Source organism: Chiloscyllium punctatum, chromosome 11 (genome assembly GCF_047496795.1).
Source record: "Chiloscyllium punctatum isolate Juve2018m chromosome 11, sChiPun1.3, whole genome shotgun sequence".
NCBI lineage: Eukaryota > Metazoa > Chordata > Chondrichthyes > Orectolobiformes > Hemiscylliidae > Chiloscyllium > Chiloscyllium punctatum.
Window position 1 is genome coordinate 21,877,678 of NC_092749.1, and position 17,346 is coordinate 21,895,023.

The following is a 17,346-nucleotide window of genomic DNA, read 5'->3' on the forward strand; positions in this document are numbered from 1 at the left end:
GCAATTCCATTGCACTGACCACCCTCAGACGGCAGGAATAGTGAAAAGAGTGAATGGGACTCTTGAAACCAAACTAAGTTAATGTCTGAAACAGGCCTCAATTGATTAAAGGTCTTGCCTTTTGCCCTGTATCACATGGCTTTTGAATAGCTAGGACATGGCCACACAAATGGCTTTGAATGCCAAGTGATGGGAATGTGATTTCCTTACAATCTTCCTGCAAATCAGAGGCATCCCACCCTAGCCTCAGGACATCAAATTTGCTAAAGGTCAGCAGAGCAAATCGACTTATTTTAAAAACGTTTGTCCTGAGCTTCCATACGTCCCCCTCCACCTTTTTTTTGGGTCTGGTCTTTATAGTCCAAGTTTTCTCTTTGTTTAGTAAAGCTTACATTCTGTTGTTGGAAGTATATTGGCAGACTCTTGTGAATGTGATGAGTAACTGATCTCTGTGGCTTCAGTATATATAAAAAAATTGAGGTCTATCAAGCCAGATTGCACTTTGGGATCTTTCACGGCCGATATTAGTATCGGCCAGGATCATATTTGATTGGGTACAACACTGCCTTGAATTGCTTTCCGAGAGCACTGTAACCAAAGAAGCTCTCGACACCATTAAGAGCCTGTCTCCTATGACTAAACTGGATATCTTACCTATAGTAGAAGAGCTTAGCAAAGCTTTTGATTTGATTGCCATAGATAATGCTGCAAATGCTAATGTGATTCTATCTGAACTCATCAACATAGAAAGTGGCATTTTTGCTGCCTCAGCATGATTGTTTCTATCTTGGCTGGAGGGAGGGGACAGTACTTCAGAATGTGTGATGCTAACTCTGTAGGCCTATATAGTTTGGGGGTGGGGGTGTATGCAGATTTTGAGGTATCTTCCTGCTGAGTGTCATGGAAATTATATTTGAGTTACCCTTTTAACTGCAGAATCCCGGCTGACTGCATCTATCCTGAATCCTGTGGTTTCAGAACTGCAAAAGCTACATTAGACATATGTTTTCAGTTTGGCAACCGCAAAAGAAATAATGAATGAAGGTGACGACTACATCTGACTCCATTGATCTCACCAAGGCTTTAAACTGAACGGAGATAGTTTGTTTTAGCTGCTGGAGAAAAATAACTTGCTGAAGCAGCTCAGTGAGAGCTCCTCTGTCCTTGACAAGATGACTAGTAAAGTTACCCATAAGAACACTCTCTTTTTCTTAAAAAAAACTCTACTGTTGGATTGAAATGGGTTGTGCCTCAGTGTGCTCAAATAGGCTGTCCATTTTCTCCTGATGGGATGCCATATCCTTGGGACCTCTTATTCCTGTGGTAAAAGAACAAAAGCTCTCTAAATTTTGCAACTTACACTTAGAACATTTGCTGGACAGTAACTTGAGATTACCTACAAACTTTGTAATTGCATTGTGAACTCTGTAGACTCCAAATTGGCATTTCTGCCCTCTGAGACCTGCCTTTCAGAGATGGGATGGTGAAGAAATGAGCTGAGGAATACACTTACTGGAAATATAAAGCTGATAGCGACTCTAATCCATGGAATTTGTTTTGCTATCCATAGTAAAATCTTGGCTGCACTTGCAGAGCTCCAAAGTTGTATAAGTGAAAGCTTGTGACACTTCACCTACAGCTCAGCAGTAATAAATCTGTAGCCAATTAAGATATTAAGCAAAAATTATATTCTGATTATTGAAGTCCTTACTACCATCCAAGGAAGAAAAGAACATCCTTCTGGGTAACAAAACAAATTCAGTAGGTGTCCTCTTGCTGACATGACAATCACAATGATTTTATGGTCATCACCATTGCACTAATTCCAGATTTTTTATTAGATTTAAATTCCATCTGCCATGATGGGATTTGAATCCAGGTCCCAGAAAATTACCTGACTCTGGATCAGTAGTCAAGAGTGGTACTGGAAAAGCGCAGCAAGTCAGGCAGCACCTGAGGGGCAGGAGAATTGACATTTCGAGCATAAGCTCTTCATCAGGAATGAGGCTTTTGGGTCAAGGGGCTGAGGCACAAATGGGAGGTGGGTGGGGCTGCGGGGGAGCGGTGTGCGATAAGGTGGCTGAGAATGCAATAGGTAAATTTTATGTGGGGGTTGGGGAGGAGGGTGGAGTGGATGGGTGGGAAGGAAGATGACCAGGTAGGACAAGTCAAGAGTGCGGTGCTGAGTTGGAAGGTTGGATCTGGGATAAGGTGGGGGAGGGGAATGACAACTAGTGAATTCGATATTTATTCAGTGTGGTTGGAGGGTCCCAAGGCAGAAGATGAGGTGTTCCTCCAGATGCTGGGTAGTAAAGGTTTGGCGGTTGGAGGTGGCTGAGGACCTGCATGACTTTTGGGGAGGGGGAGTTAGTGTTTGGCCACAGGGCAGTGGAGTTGGTTCCTGCACGGGTCCTGGAGATGTTCTCTAGGGCCTACTTGTTACAGTTGGAGGGTGTTTCAAGGGCAATGGCGTGGGATATGGATGAGATGTGCTGGAGGGCATCATGGGAGGGAAAATTGCAATCTTTGAAGGATGCCATTTGGTATGTGCTGGAATTGGAATTCCTGGGAGCAGATGTGGCAGAGGAATTGGGAATAAGGGGTAGTGTTTTTGCAGGAGGCAGGGTGGGAGGAGATGTAATCCAAGTACCTGCGGGAGTTGGTGGGTTTGTAGAAGATGTCCGCATTGCGTCTCGTGCTAACATCACTAGGTCTTTGCCTCCCCAGGAGGTTTTATGGTTCAATGTAGGCAGTGTAGGAACAAGTCATAAGGTTTTTTAACTTGTTTGTGGATTTATTCTTACAATTTGTATTACCAGCTGAATTGGCTGTCGTGTAAAGAGTTGCACTTAGTCATACAGCATAGAGACCAGCAAATATCAAACTACACTGATCCCATTTACCTGGACTTGGTTGAAAGCCTACTGTGCCCTGGCATTTTGAGTGCTCCTCCAAATGCTGCTTAAACGTTGAGAGTACCTGCCTCCACAACTCTTGGGCAGCAAGTTTCATTTTCTACTTCCCTCGCAATGAAAAAATGTTTTTCTCAGTGTTCTCACCTGAAACTTGTGCCTTGTGGTTTTAGATGCATCTGCCACAGGATAAAGATTCTCATGATCTATTCTGTCTGTGCCTCTCATAATTTTGTATACCTCCCATCAGATCCCCCTGGAGCCGCCTCTGCTGGAAGTCAAACAAACCTAGTCTTCTCATAACAGACTTTTCATCCTGAGCAACATCCAGTGAATCCCCTCTGCATCCCCTCCAATGTAGTCACGTTCTTGCAATAGCGTAACAATCAGAACTACACAGTATTCTATCTGTGGCTAATCAATGTTTTCTAAGGTTGTAACAAGACTTCCTTATTCGTATATTCTAAGCCCTGGCTAATGAAGGTGAGCTCTGCCAATTTTTGTCATCTGCAAACTTACATAAATATGCAAGTTTTTTGAATAAGTCATTAACATAACAAACATGGGCAGCACGGTGGCTCAGTGGTTAACACTGCTGCCTCTCAGCACCAGGGAACCCAGGTTTGATTCCAGCCTCTGGCGACTGTCTGTGGAGCGCATTAGTCAGAGGGCAATGGGTCTGGGTGGGTTACTCCGGAGGGTCAGCGTGGATCTGTTGGGCCGAAGGACTTGTTTCCACACTGCAAGGAATCTAAACAACCAGGGCCCCAGCACCAATGGCTGTGGTGCACAGCTGATCACAGGCTTCCAATCATAAAAACAACCCTCCACCACCACTCTTTGCCTATTAATGCTCCTCCCACTTGGATCCATACTTTTACCTTTTGGACTTCAATTGGGAGATTTCAGTGATTGTGGAATTTAAATAAAGTACAGTTTTGAGCAGATTAAATTTTGATATGTTCTGTCTGATAGAGCTATGTAGTCACAACTTAAGGATGGACTTAATCACAGTGTATATTTCTGGAGAGAACATTTTGAAATTATTACACAAGTAAATTATTTAACTGTAAAGAATTGATCACGTAGCTATAATTGAGAAATATGGAGTACTTGTCTTTTGTTAGTTGAGGGGTAGAGCTAAAGAACAGGGAAGTTATACTGGAAGTTTCTTAAAATTAGGCTGCAGCTAGAGTATTGTATAGTACTGGAATCCATATTGTAGGAGGTTTGTGATCCCTCTGGAGTGGATTAAAAAGATGTTTCCTGGTCTGGAGAGTTTTACGTATGAAGATTGGATGGACTGGGGTTGCTCTCCTTGGAGCGGAACGGACTGAGGGAAATGTGATTGAGAGGCATAAAGTTACATGGTCAAAAAACGCATAACACTGGGTTATGTTCCAACAGATCTATTTGAAACTGCAAGCTTATGGAGCCCATCTCTTTCCTCAAGCAGTTAGTGAGACAGAATATATCGGACACAGAATTTGTAAGTAAAAGATCGAAAGGTCGTGCAAATTAGGCGAATGTACTGAAAAATGTAGATGGCTGTTAAGTCTTTAATCAGTAAGAATGGAAATTCAGGTTTTGATTTTAATATCTAGATCCCAGAGTTTCTTTCAAGTCACTGCACCAAGATAACTTACCAGTATAAAAATGACATCTCCGGTCAGGTAATGCATTTTAGGTGTAAGGTCTTGTTTTGAGTCTGTGTGTGTCTCGACCTGCAGTCAGACTGGTTTTATTTCCAAAGTAGCAATTTATAAAATGCCACATTGACTGTTACTAGATCGTGTGATTTTTGAACAAAATAGAACATATCTGCAAATGCAAATTTATTGGACTATACCCCGGTGTCATGCGATTTTTGACTTGGCCCAGCACTGGCGCCTCTATGTCTTAAAATTATGGTGAGTAAAATGTTTTCACCCAGAGGTGTTGGGAATCAGAACTCACTGCCTGTAAGAGTGGTAGAGGCAAAAATCCTCAAACATTTAAGTAGTATTTAGATGTAAACTTGCGATGCCAAGGCACACAAGGCTATAGGTCAAATGCTGGAAACTGGGGTTAGAATAGATATGTAGTTGTTTGCAACCAGTGTGGACTCAATGGGCTGAAGTGCTGCCTTCTGTGCTGTGACTTCTGACTCAAATATGATTAGTGATCCACCAGGAAGCAGATGTTCTGTTAATACTTTAAGGAAGTCTGTTCCTTTGGCTACATCAGAAGTGGTCCCAGGATTACAGTCCGAACATTTCTTCTCCCCTCCATACAATGGTAAGAGAACCTGCTGTTTGATATGCTTGCAGAATATGTGCTTCTGAGTTTAATTTCTACTTGTAAATTAAAATGCAATTTAGTGGTTGCACAATTGTAATGACCTTAAATCACAAGGAACTCCCCAACCAATCTGAGGCAGCTGTAATTTCAACCAAGTTTTTAAAAATAGTGATTTGTCTGATTTTGTGCATTACTGCTAGGCTAAAGGGAGTAAAATTCACTTAGGGGCTCATCTCTTAAAAGTGGCGGATTAATAATTTATTCTAAAAAGTAGTACATTTTTAAAATGGCTAATAATGCATTCAATTTGGGGAAACTTTGCAATGTCCTGCAAAATCATTCTGAGAGCTTTTATTTTCTAATTTAACACTGGTGTTAGAACTCATTGACTGTTAAAAGTTCAAGTAGAATTGCTATAGATATTTTTGCAAGGTCAAAAAGATAATTTTCACAATAAATTTTATAAAACTATATATATATATATATATATATATATATAGATATAGAAAAAGCTTAATTGGTCAACCTACCACAGTAGGTTGATGTAAGGTTTATCTATCGTAACTGTTGTAAAACTCAGTTTTCTTCTTACAATATACAAATAAGCTGTCAAGTTTTAAAGTAGGTCTGTCACTGACTTCAGACTAGATTCCTATGCAGAAAATAGTGAAACTGTAGCTGACAATATTAATTTCCAGACGAATCCATGTACTGTACAGTTTGTTTTGTACCAAATAAAACCCAGCAGGATATTTATCACAGTCAACTGCATCTCTTTTTAAATATTAACCATTAGAAAGTTGTCAGACAAGCTCTCCCACTAGTGGATATTCTACTGTATTATCCACAGATAACACAACATTGCTTAATGTCTTGTGTGCAGTTTATGATCTTAGCTGATGGTACTACTGCACAGTAGGATCCCAAACTGAATTCTCCTTTAAGGACCATAAGTTGTTTTTATTTGTTTGCATTGGTCATTTTAACAAGAGATCCAAATTTATAAACAAAAAACTGAAGTAGTTTAAAAAGTCTTATTACAGATATCAGCGATAATGATTCAACCCGTTTACTAAATTCAGTAAGGGGTCCCCGATTTCTACTTCAAAGTTCCCTATTCTTTGGGCACAGCTATGTTTGGTTACTTTCTGACAAACTGTTGCATTCACTAAGTGCTATCTTATTTAATGTCTCCTCTTCCAACCCTTGAATGGACTGCTACCAGCTTGCTTACTCTGTTCCTTAAACTCATCCTACAAGGTCACCGAATGCTTATCTTCCTGTTTGATGTCTTAAAGCCTTCTGGTTCTGGTTCTTTTCTCATACTAATTTCTAAACCCTCATTATGACTTTCCTTCTGCCTTGACTGTTGTGGCGACTGCACTTTGTTGCTTACCGGCCTTTTTGCTCTTGACCTACATCTCTGAAAGAAACCTGCACGCTCCCTGACCTTCAGAGGACCCCATTGAAACAAGTTTTTTAAAAAAAACACTTTAGCAGCAGTACATTGTTCGCTGTTAGGGATATTTTGAGGAAAAACAATCCTCACTTAAGTGTATGTAAACACATTTGCAGCAGCACAGTACTACTTGCAGAAATGAATCTATAACGATGTCCTTCCACCCCCTAACCAACACAATAGAGAAATACAAATTATTCTTAAAGCTATTCATGGTTTTGTCCACTTTAGAACCCAGATTTTCAAATAGTAATTTGTTATGAATCTCTCATCGTAAGTTAAAGAAATAAAATGTGTCTCTTTGCGGTTTAATCATACATTCACTGAACTGTCTTTTAGTAGTCTCACGAGTAACTTAAAAAGGTACATTTCTTATTTCTGATACCCAACATTGAACTAAAAAAAATCTATGCAGTATAAAAAATTTACAATTTACCTTAACTGTGTAAATTGATCCTAGGCAAAATCGAATGGATTTATACGAGGAAAATCATGCTTGATAAACATGGGATATTTTGATCCTGTAATCAAGCAAGACGAGTTGGTATCTAGTGAGTCTGTAGGCTGTTTCTTCATTCCAGCCTTTAAAATTTGGATCACTTTCTTCCCAGCCATTGGATTATGGATGGAATGAGACTGTCCTAATATGTCTAACTAATCCCATTCAATTTTAAGAAGTGATGCAAGTCTTTCCTAGCAAATGGCCTGTTAACAGTGACAGGTGGAAACTGCTGGCAGTAATTATTGTCCTTGTTGACACTATGGGCCGTCTCCCACCAACGTGGCTAAGTCTGTGTCCAAGCCCAGCCACCAGACATAACTCTTTGCCAACATCTTCACTTTTTGAGGCCTGTGGATGGCCCTTGTGGTGACCTTTGCTTGGGGCATCCCCTCTTCCTCCCCATAACGATACATAATCCTCTATGAGCTGGTCTCTCCAGCTCCAAAAAGATTTTAATTTTAGCTGTGACAGCCTTTTGGCTTCCATTATTAAGACAAAGTATTTCCATTTGGAAAGAACAGAACCTTTGTGTCCAAAGTCTGATATTGTTAGCTGTGACTTGTAGTTTGCTTAGAAAATTCAATGTCACAACCAAATCTTCCATTGGGCGTAATATGGGTTGTATTTCTGCTAATGGATCATCCACAGTCACAACTCTGCTTTCCAGATAGTGCTTTAATTTGTAATTCATAGAACATAGAACATTACAGCACAGTACAGGCCCTTCGGCCCTCGATGTTGCGCCGGCCTGTCATTCGAAGCGTTTAGTGTCAGAGCTCACTGGTGAATGCAGCCTGAACCTATGTGTGGCACTGCTTTATTCTCTAGAAGAACCTCATTCTGAATTAAACCAAATTCAGACTTCTGCCAGTCCTCTTAACATAGTCAAAAACCCGATTTGGATTCTGTTAGTTCACAAATTGCCAAGTAAGTGCTAATGCCTCAGAATTAAAGGAGGCTTGGGGTTGTAATGGTCCTTAACGATGTTAATTAATTCTTGAAAGGTTTTAGTATCTGGTGCCTTTGGAAAATTAGGCTCCTAATGACTGAAAAAGCTGCAGCTCTGCAGGCTGTCAAGCGAATTACTCATTTTTGATCTGCTACAATGTCATCTGCCCTGGAAAAAAAATAACATTCTTTCCACACACTGGGCTTAGTCCTTGATGGCAGGATCAAACAAATCAATCTTCCCAAACAGCAGCATGATATAAGAAAATGCTTCCCTACATATTAAGAAAAAAATCTACAAATGAGTTTCTTCAGGAACGTGTGCAACACTTGTCATTGAAATAACTTGAGAGACTGCCATCCCATTGCCAATGACTGTGTTTAATTACAAATTGCCTTTGACAATTGTACTGCCTCTCATTGAATCAGGCATTAGGGTCCGAATATCCTAAGCGTTCATCCTTTTATGTAAGCCAGGTCTCCCTGATTGAGGCTTGTGATCTGTTTTGAGAAGATTTGTGGCTCAGGTTGAGGGTCTGGATATAAGTTTGCTGAGCTGGAAGGTTCATTTTCACATGTTTTGTCACCATACTGGGTAACATCTTCAGTGAGCCTCCGGACGAAGCAATGCTGGTGTTTCCTGCTTTCTATTTATATGTTTGGGTTTCCTTGGCTTGGTGATGTCATTTTCTATGGTGATGTAATTTCCAGGGGGGCTCCTGGTTTGTGAATTTTGGGTAGTGTGGTGTGTTGGGTCCACCTGGTTTCATTTTTTTGGAAGTCGGTCTTTCTTATTTCTCCAGATTTTGTTTGTTTTAGTAGGGCTGTGATTCGGTTCTCTAGTTGTGGGGTCGGGTTTGGCTATGATCTGGTTCAATCAAGGAACTTGTATTCTGTGATGTTCAGCTGGCAGACCTCATTGTAATCACTATAAACAGCAACCTCAAACTCTGACCTGTCAGGTGAATACTTTTTAAAAAATAAGTATTTTGATTTTGGTTGAAACTTTATAGAATTTGTTTATTCAATAGAGTGAGTCACTGATTTATTTTGAATTACTAATATTGATTTTCTCATTTCGAAAATGGCATGAGTAGTCACTGTTTAAAAATTAAAGTTTGCCATTTAAAACAGATTAGGTGAAATTTCCTCTTAGGGTTGCAAATATTCAGAACTATTTTCTTAAAAGTGGTGAAGGCAGAGTCCTTGAATATTTTTAAGGTAGAGGTAGCTTCTCATTGAGCAAATATGAAAGGTTACTGGGGTAGACAGGAATAGTTGCACTCAGATTATCATATTTGAATAGCAGAGCAGGCTTGAAGGACAATGGCCTACTTGTACTGAAAATTTGATTGTGTACCATCCTGCATTTTATACTGTTTGTGACCAGTTTTAATAGGATTTCTGAGGCTTCAAAAGTTGATTTATTAACTGCAGTTCCCAAGATTCCACCATTATCTGACCTCTTTGAACATCTCCACGTTGCTCACTTCTCTGTTGTAGTATTCCTTTTCGGCTGCTATCCAAAAGTCTGTTTAATTTCTTGCTGCACCCTCAGTGGAGATGCTAATTAATCCTTGGTGTCATCAACATGCACAAATTTCTTAACTTTTCCCTTTTCAAATCCTCAATGTTTGATTTTATTTAATCTCCACCTATATATTAACTAACTTCATAATTGGCATAATGGCAGTGTTTTAAAGCTTTTCTGACTATTCTAAGCACTTTTTTTCCCTCTGCCCTTGTTTGCTTATCCCATTCAGTCCTGTTGCTGTTAACTCCACAACAAACTCCCCAAACATGCTTAAAAGGTAGCACATCTAATAAAACAGTTACAGAACTGATTTCTACTGGCTTACATTTGCAAGATTAACTCATGAGGCAGACCTGCTTTGTTAGCTCAATGACTTATGTTTATGTTCCACGTGACCCTCTTGAACCTTACTTATTAGAACCCATCAGCATCACCTTTTTCTACTTCTCATATTTACAAATCTCTTCCTTAAGTGAATCAAAAATTAAATACTACATGAGCTGGAAATCTGAAAAAAAGTGCAGTCTGTATTTAAAGTATTAAACCCTTTCTTTGAACTTAAAGGTAAATTATCATTGGATGTTTCATCCTTTTGAAAGAAATTTAACCAAGGCTTCATTAACCTGTTCAGGTGAACATAATATACCCCATAACACCACTATTGTGAAGAATAATGTCAGAACTCCTGTTGTGGCCAACATTGTAAACTAAGTGAGGAAGCAGGGAAGATATAAGAGGAACCTAAGGGGCAACCTTTCCATGTGTATGGAATAAGCTACCAGAGGAAGTGGTGGAAGGTGGTACAATTACAGCATTTAAAAGGCATCTGAATGGGTACAAAGGAATCTCGATTATCTGAAGGACATAGGCTGTGGGAGTATTTTGTTCTGTTAATCGAATGCCAGATAACGTAGTTTAGTTGAGCATCGGGACATTGCGATCTTGCCGGATAATCTGATATTTGGATAATTGAATGCTGGACAATCAAGGTTCCTCTGTATTTGAATAGGAAGGGTTTAGAGGGATATGGGCCATGTGTTGGCAAATGGGACTAGATTAGGTTAGGATATCTGGTTGGACGGACGAGTTTGACTGAAGGGTCTGTTTCCATGCTTTTCATCTTTTGACTCTAAAAGTAGGCCAGTTGTTTATTGACCTTATTTGACAAACGTCAGGGCCTGCTCAAATTTTTTTGACGCAAACTAAGTATTAAATTGGACGTGTGCACAAGTGTGTGGGGAAAAATGTTCCTTAGATGCTGAAGAAAAATACTTTAGATAATGAGATCCTGTATCCACAGTATATCTGGACTTCCAGAAGCATTTCTGGCACAAAAGCTTAATGCAATAGACAATAGACAATAGATGCAGGAGTAGGCCATTCAGCCCTTCGAGCCTGCACCGCCATTCAATATGATCATGGCTGATCATTCCTAATCAGTATCCTGTTCCAGCCTTATCTCCATACCCCTTGACTCCACTATCTTTAAGAGCTCTATCCAATTCTTTCTTAAATGAATCCAGAGAGTGGGCCTCCACTGCCCTCTGGGGAAGAGCATTCCACACAGCCACCACTCTCTGGGTGAAGTAGTTTCTCCTCATCTCTGTCCTAAATGGTCTACCCCGTATTTTTAAGTTGTGTCCTCTGGTTCGGCACTCCCCCATCAACGGAAATATGTTTCCTCCTGCCAGAGTGTCCAGTCCTTTCATAATCCTATACGTTTCAATCAGATCCCCTCTCAGTCTTCTAAACTCAAGGGTATACAAGCCCAGTCGCTTCAGTCTTTCCGTGTAAGTCAATCCTGCCATTCCAGGAATTGACCTCGTGAACCTACGTTGCACTCCCTCAATAGCCAGAATGTCTTTCCTCAAATTTGGAGACCAGAACTGTACACAGTACTCCAGGTATGATCTCACCAGGACCCTGTACAGCTGCAGAAGCACCTCTTTGCTTCTATACTCAATCCCTCTTGTTATGAAGGCCAGCATACTATTAGCCGCCTTCACGACCTGCTGTACCTGCATGCTTGCCTTCATTGACTGGTGTACAAGAACACCCAGATCTCTCTGAACAGCCCCTTTACCTAATTTGATACCATTGAGGTAGTAATCTGCCTTCCTGTTCTTGCCACCAAAGTGGATAACCAGACATTTATCCACATTAAACTGCATCTGCCATGCATCTGCCCACTCACCTAACTTGTCCAGGTCACCCTGTAATCTCCTAACATCCTCATCACATTTCACCCTACCACCCAGCTTTGTGTCATCAGCAAATTTGCTAATGTTATTGCTGATACAATATATGTAAATGATATAGAAGATGGTAAAAAGCTGCGGTCCCAGCACGGATCCCTGCGGTACCCCCACTGGTCACTGCCTGCCATTCCGAAATGGAGCCGTTAATCACTACCCTTTGTTTCCTATTAGCCAACCAATTCTCTATCCAATCTAGTACTTTGCCCCCAATCCCGTGCGCCCTAATTTTACTCACTAACCTCTTGTGTGGGACTTTATCAAAAGCTTTCTGAAAGTCCAGGTACACTACATCCACTGGATCTCCCTCGTCCATCTTCCGAGTTACATCCTCAAAAAATTCAAGAAGATTAGTCAAGCATGATTTCCCCTTCATAAATCCATGCTGTCTCTGTCCTATCCTGTTACTATTATCCAGATGTGCCGTAATTTCATCCTTTATAATAGACTCCAGCATCTTTCCCACCACTGAGATCAGACTAACTGGTCTATAATTTCCTGCTTTCTCCCGCCCACCCTTCTTAAAAAGTGGCACAACATTAGCCGCCCTCCAATCCTCAGGAACCGACCCCGATTCTATTGAACTCTGGAAAATAATCATCAGCGCATCCACGATTTCCCAAGCCACCTCCTTCAGTACCCTGGGATGCAGGCCATCAGGTCCCGGAGACTTATCAACCTTCAGACCTAACAGTCTCTCCAACACCAAATCCTGGCAAATAGAAATTCCCTTAAGTTAAGGTCCTTCAGCCACTGTTACCTCAGGGAGGTTGCTTGTGTCTTCCCCAGTGAACACAGATCTGAAGTACCCATTTAATTCCTCTGCCATTTCTTCGTTCCCAGTAATATATTCCCCTGCTTCTGTCTTCAAGGGCCCAATTTTTGTCCTAACCATTTTTTTGCCTTGGACATACCTAAAAAAGCTTTTACTATCCTCCTTTATATTCTTGGCCAGTTTACCTTCGTACCTCATTTTTTCTCTGCGTATTTCCTTCTTACTAATCCTCTGTTGTTCTTTAAAAGCTTCCCAGTCCTCCATTTTCCCACTTATCTTCACTAAGTTATACTTTTTCTCTTTTAACCTTATATATTTCTTTTCTTCCCTCGTCAGCCACGGCCGCCCATGTCTCCTCCTGGGATCTTTCTTCCTTTTAGGAATGAACTGATCCTGCAACTTCTGCATTATACACAGAAATATCCGCCATTGTTCCTCCACGGTCTTCCCTGTTAAGGTATTGAACCATTGAACTCTGGCCAGTTGCTCCCTCATAGCTCCATATTTCCCTTTATTCAACTGAAATATTGTCACTTCAGATTGTACCCACTCCCTCTCAAATTGCAGATTGAAGCTTATTGTATTATGGTCACTACTTCCCAATGGCTCCTTCACTTCGAGGTCACTGACCAATTCTGGTTCGTTACACAATACCAGATCCAGAATCGCCTTATCCCTGGTCGGCTCCAGCACCAGCTGCTCTAAAAATCCATCTCTGAGGCACTCCACAAAGTCTCTTCCTTGAGGCCCGATACCGTCCAGATTCTCCCAGTCTACCTGCATGTTAAAATCCCCCATAACAACTGTAGTAACATCTTTGCGACAAGCCAATTTTAGCTCCTGATTCAACTTACATCCGACATCCAGACTACTGTTTGGGGGCCTGTAGATGACTCCCATGAGGGTCTTTTTACCCTTAGTGTTTCGAAGCTCTATCCACACTGACTCTACATCCCCTGACTCTAGGTCCCCCCGCGCAAGGGACTGAATATCCTCCCTTACCAACAAGGCCACCCCACCCCCTCTGCCCGTCAGTCTGTCCTTACGATAGCACGTGTAGCCTTGAATATTCATTTCCCAGGCCCTGTCCCCATGAAGCCACGTCTCAGTTATCCCCACAATATCGTATCTGCCAATTTCCAAACGAGCCTCAAGCTCATCCACCTTGTGTCTAATGCTTCGTGCATTCATATATAGAATTTTTAATTTGTTACTGCTCTCACCCTTCCCCTCAACCCTTATTTCACTCAACTTTACAGCATGATGCCTTTTCCAGTTTTCTGCCTCCTTGATACAGTTGTCTTTCTTGACTTCTCTTGTTCCAACTACCCCTTCAATTTCCTTTTTAAACATCCAGCTTGTCCCCTCCCCCCCGCTACTTAGTTTAAATGTAGCGGTGTTGCAGCAGAAAACCTGCCTGCCAGAATGCCGATCCCTGATCTGTTAAGGTGCAAGCCGTCTCTCTTGTCGAATTTATGGTTACCATAAAATATACCCCAGTGATCCAAGAACTTGTGGGCGGCACGGTGGCACAGTGGTTAGCACTGTTGCCTCACAGCGCCAGAGATCCGGGTTCAATTCCCGCCTCAGGCGACTAACTGTGTGGAGTTTGCACGTTCTCCCCGTGTCTGCGTGGGTTTTCTCCGGGTGCTCCGGTTTCCTCCCACAGTCCAAAAATGTGCAGGTCAGGTGAATTGGCCATGCTAAATTGCCCGTAGTGTTAGATAAGGGGTAAATGTAGGGGTATGGGTGGGTTGCGCTTCGGCGGGGCGGTGTGGACTTGTTGGGCCGAAGGGCCTGTTTCCACGCTGTAGGGAATCTAATCTAATCTAAAAAGAACTTGAAACCTTGCTTCCTGCACCAGTTCCCCAACCACACGTTCAAGTCCATTATCTCCCGGTTTCTGGCCACACTAGCCCGAGGAACTGGAAGCAAACTGGAGATAACCACCTTGGACGTCCTGCTTTTTAGCCTTCTCCCTAGTTCTCCGAAGTCCCGCTGTAGTATGTTCCTCCTCCTCTTCCCGACATCATTTGTGCCGACGTGTACCACCACCTCTGGCTCTTCACCCTCGTCCTTGAGGATGTCCTGCACTCTGTCCGCGATGTCTTTCACTCTAGCACCAGGAAAGCAACACACCATCCTTAAATCCCGTCTGCTGCCACAAAAACCCCGGTCAGTTCCTCTCACGATAGAGTCCCCTATTACCACGGCTCTGTGTGATGTCCGACTCTTCCGCTCTGCTTCTGCGGCAACTTTTGATTGACAAACATGGCCGCCTTGCGAACTGGTAGTGTCATCAGACTCTACTGTTTCCAAAAGCTTCAACTTGTTCCTGACAGGTACTTCTCCCGGCGTCTCTTGCACCTGTCTCCTCTCTGCCTTCCTCATCGTCTGCACTTTTCTGCTCTCTTCTGGCATGATTGGTGTAATAACATCACTGAAGGTCTTGTCCAGAAAGATCTCGTTCTCTCGGATGAGCCTAAGGTCTTCGAGTTCTTTCGTCAGTGCTGCAATATGCTCGGTCAATTGCTGAATGTGAGCACACTTTCCACACATATACAAGCCAGACACACCAGAGTCGTTGACTTGCCACATCAAACACGTAGCGCACTGAACCAGCTGAGCAGTCATGTCTTCACCCTCTTCAACTGTGGCGTAATCTCTTTACTCAACCTCCTTATCAAGATTCCTGAGCTGAAGCCTCACTCTTCGATCTAAACTTCCTTAGACCCTCTTCCTATGGCAAGTCTGTGGACTCTTAATTAAGGTTAGAGGAGGAGGGAGGGAGGGAGACCCTACTTTGTAGGACCTGGGGTTTAGAACACACCCACTCTAATAACAATCACTTACCTTCCCGACCGGCTTTGTGCTTCGTCTGAACTTCCGCCCAGCTCCCGCCGCTCTCTGCTGCGAAAAAGGTGAGATCACATGGGGTTAAGGGTAACCTATTAACTTGGATAGGGAGTTGGCTAACCAACAGCGCTGGTAGAACATAGAACAGTGCAGCACAGAACAGGCCCTTCAGCCCACGATGTTGTGCCAACCATTGGTCCTCGTGTAAGGTAAACCTAATGTGCGAACCCTCAAATTTCTGTGACCATTTGCATGTCCAGCAGTCTCTTAAATATCCCCAATGACCTCGCTTCCACAACTGCTGGCAACGCATTCCTTGCTCCCACAACTCTCTGCGTAAAGAACCCGCCTCTGACATCCCCTCTATACTTTCTGCCAAACTGCTTAAAACAATGACCCCACATGTTAACAATTTCTGCCCTGGGAAAAAGTCTCTGGCTATCAATTCTATCTATGCCTCTCATTATCTTGTACATCTCAATTAGGTCCCCTCTTCCTTTTTTCCAATGAAAAAAGTCCGAGCTCAGTCAACCTCTCTCCGTAAGATAAGCCCTCCATTCCAGGCAGCATCCTGGTAAATCTCCTCTGAACCCTGTCCAAAGCATCCACATCTTTCCTATATAATAGGGCGACCAGAACTGGACACAGTATTCCAAGTGCGGTCTAACCAAAGTTTTATAGAGCTGCAACAAAATCTCACTGCTCTTAAACTCAATCCCTCTGTTAATGAAAGCCAAAACACCATATGCTTGCTTACTAACCATGTCCACTTGGGTGGCAATTTTAAGGGATCTATGTACCTGTGGTATCTATGGTAGTTAGGATAAATGGGTCCTGTTCTGGTTGGCAAGACCTAATCTCATGCCACCCAATAGTTCGGTTCTCAGGGCCCCAACTATTTATAATCTATACGAATGACTTGGGTGTGATGATAGAAAGTACTTTAGCCAGATTGTGGATGACACTTAAAATAGGTGTGAAAGTAAGTTGCAATGAAGAAATAAATGTATAAATGTATATGAATAGGTTAGGTGAACAGTCCAAAGGTTGGTGGATGAAGTTTAACATGGATAAGTGAGAGGTTAACCATTTTGGTTGGTGGAGAAGAAAGGCAATTTATAATCTAAATGGAGAGAACCTTCAGATGCTTAAGTGCAGAGGGATCTGGGTGTCCTTGTGCAAATTGAGAAGTAGTATGCAGCTACAAGTAATAAGGATGGCAAATAGAATTTTGATATTTATTGCTAAAGGAAGACTATGGAAGTAGGGAAGTATACCTGCGATTGTATAAAGCATTAGTGAAACTGCACCTGGAGTATTTTGTACAATTTTGCACTCCTATTTGAGGGATGTAGTTGTATTGGAGGCAGGCCAGAGGGGTTCACTGGATTGATTCTAGAAATGAGGGGTCTCTCTTGAGAGATTGAGCAGTTTAGGAGTACAGAGGAAAGGAAGGAGATCTAATTGTAAGTAAGATACTAAAGTTGATCGGCACACATGAGTGAGCATCCTTTCCATGTCTACTTTGTCAATCTAGCATGACAAGTCAGTTTGAGGCTAAAGGGTAGAATGTTTAAAACAGATGAGAAATTACTTATCTCAGCATTGAATCTGTGGAATTCATTGTGCAACAGTGTGGATGAATACTTGGAGCATTGACTAAATTTTGAGGCGATAGATTTTCAATTAATGCATTGAAGGGTTCTGGAGAAAAAGCAGAGAAGTGGAGTTGTGGCTGAGACGGGATCAGCCATGATCGTATCAAATGACAGAGCAGGTTGAGGGGCTAAATTGCTTGCTCCTGCTCCTTATGTTTTTTTTAAAA

General features: G+C 42.0%; 1 protein-coding gene across 4 annotated transcripts in view; it reads left to right on the plus strand.

Moving 5' to 3' along the window:
• Window positions 1–17,346, plus strand: part of LOC140482816 (RAC-gamma serine/threonine-protein kinase) — a 457,507-nt gene that overhangs the window by 55,188 nt on the left and 384,973 nt on the right. Inside the window, exon 1 of one of the 4 annotated variants that reach the window (XM_072580472.1) lies at window positions 4,382–4,401. The exons of the other annotated variants lie outside the window; for them this stretch is intronic. The gene's annotated coding sequence lies outside the window, so the exon portion shown is untranslated. Of the gene's footprint in view, window positions 1–4,381; window positions 4,402–17,346 lie in introns of those variants that run through there. 4 annotated transcript variants of the gene reach the window in all.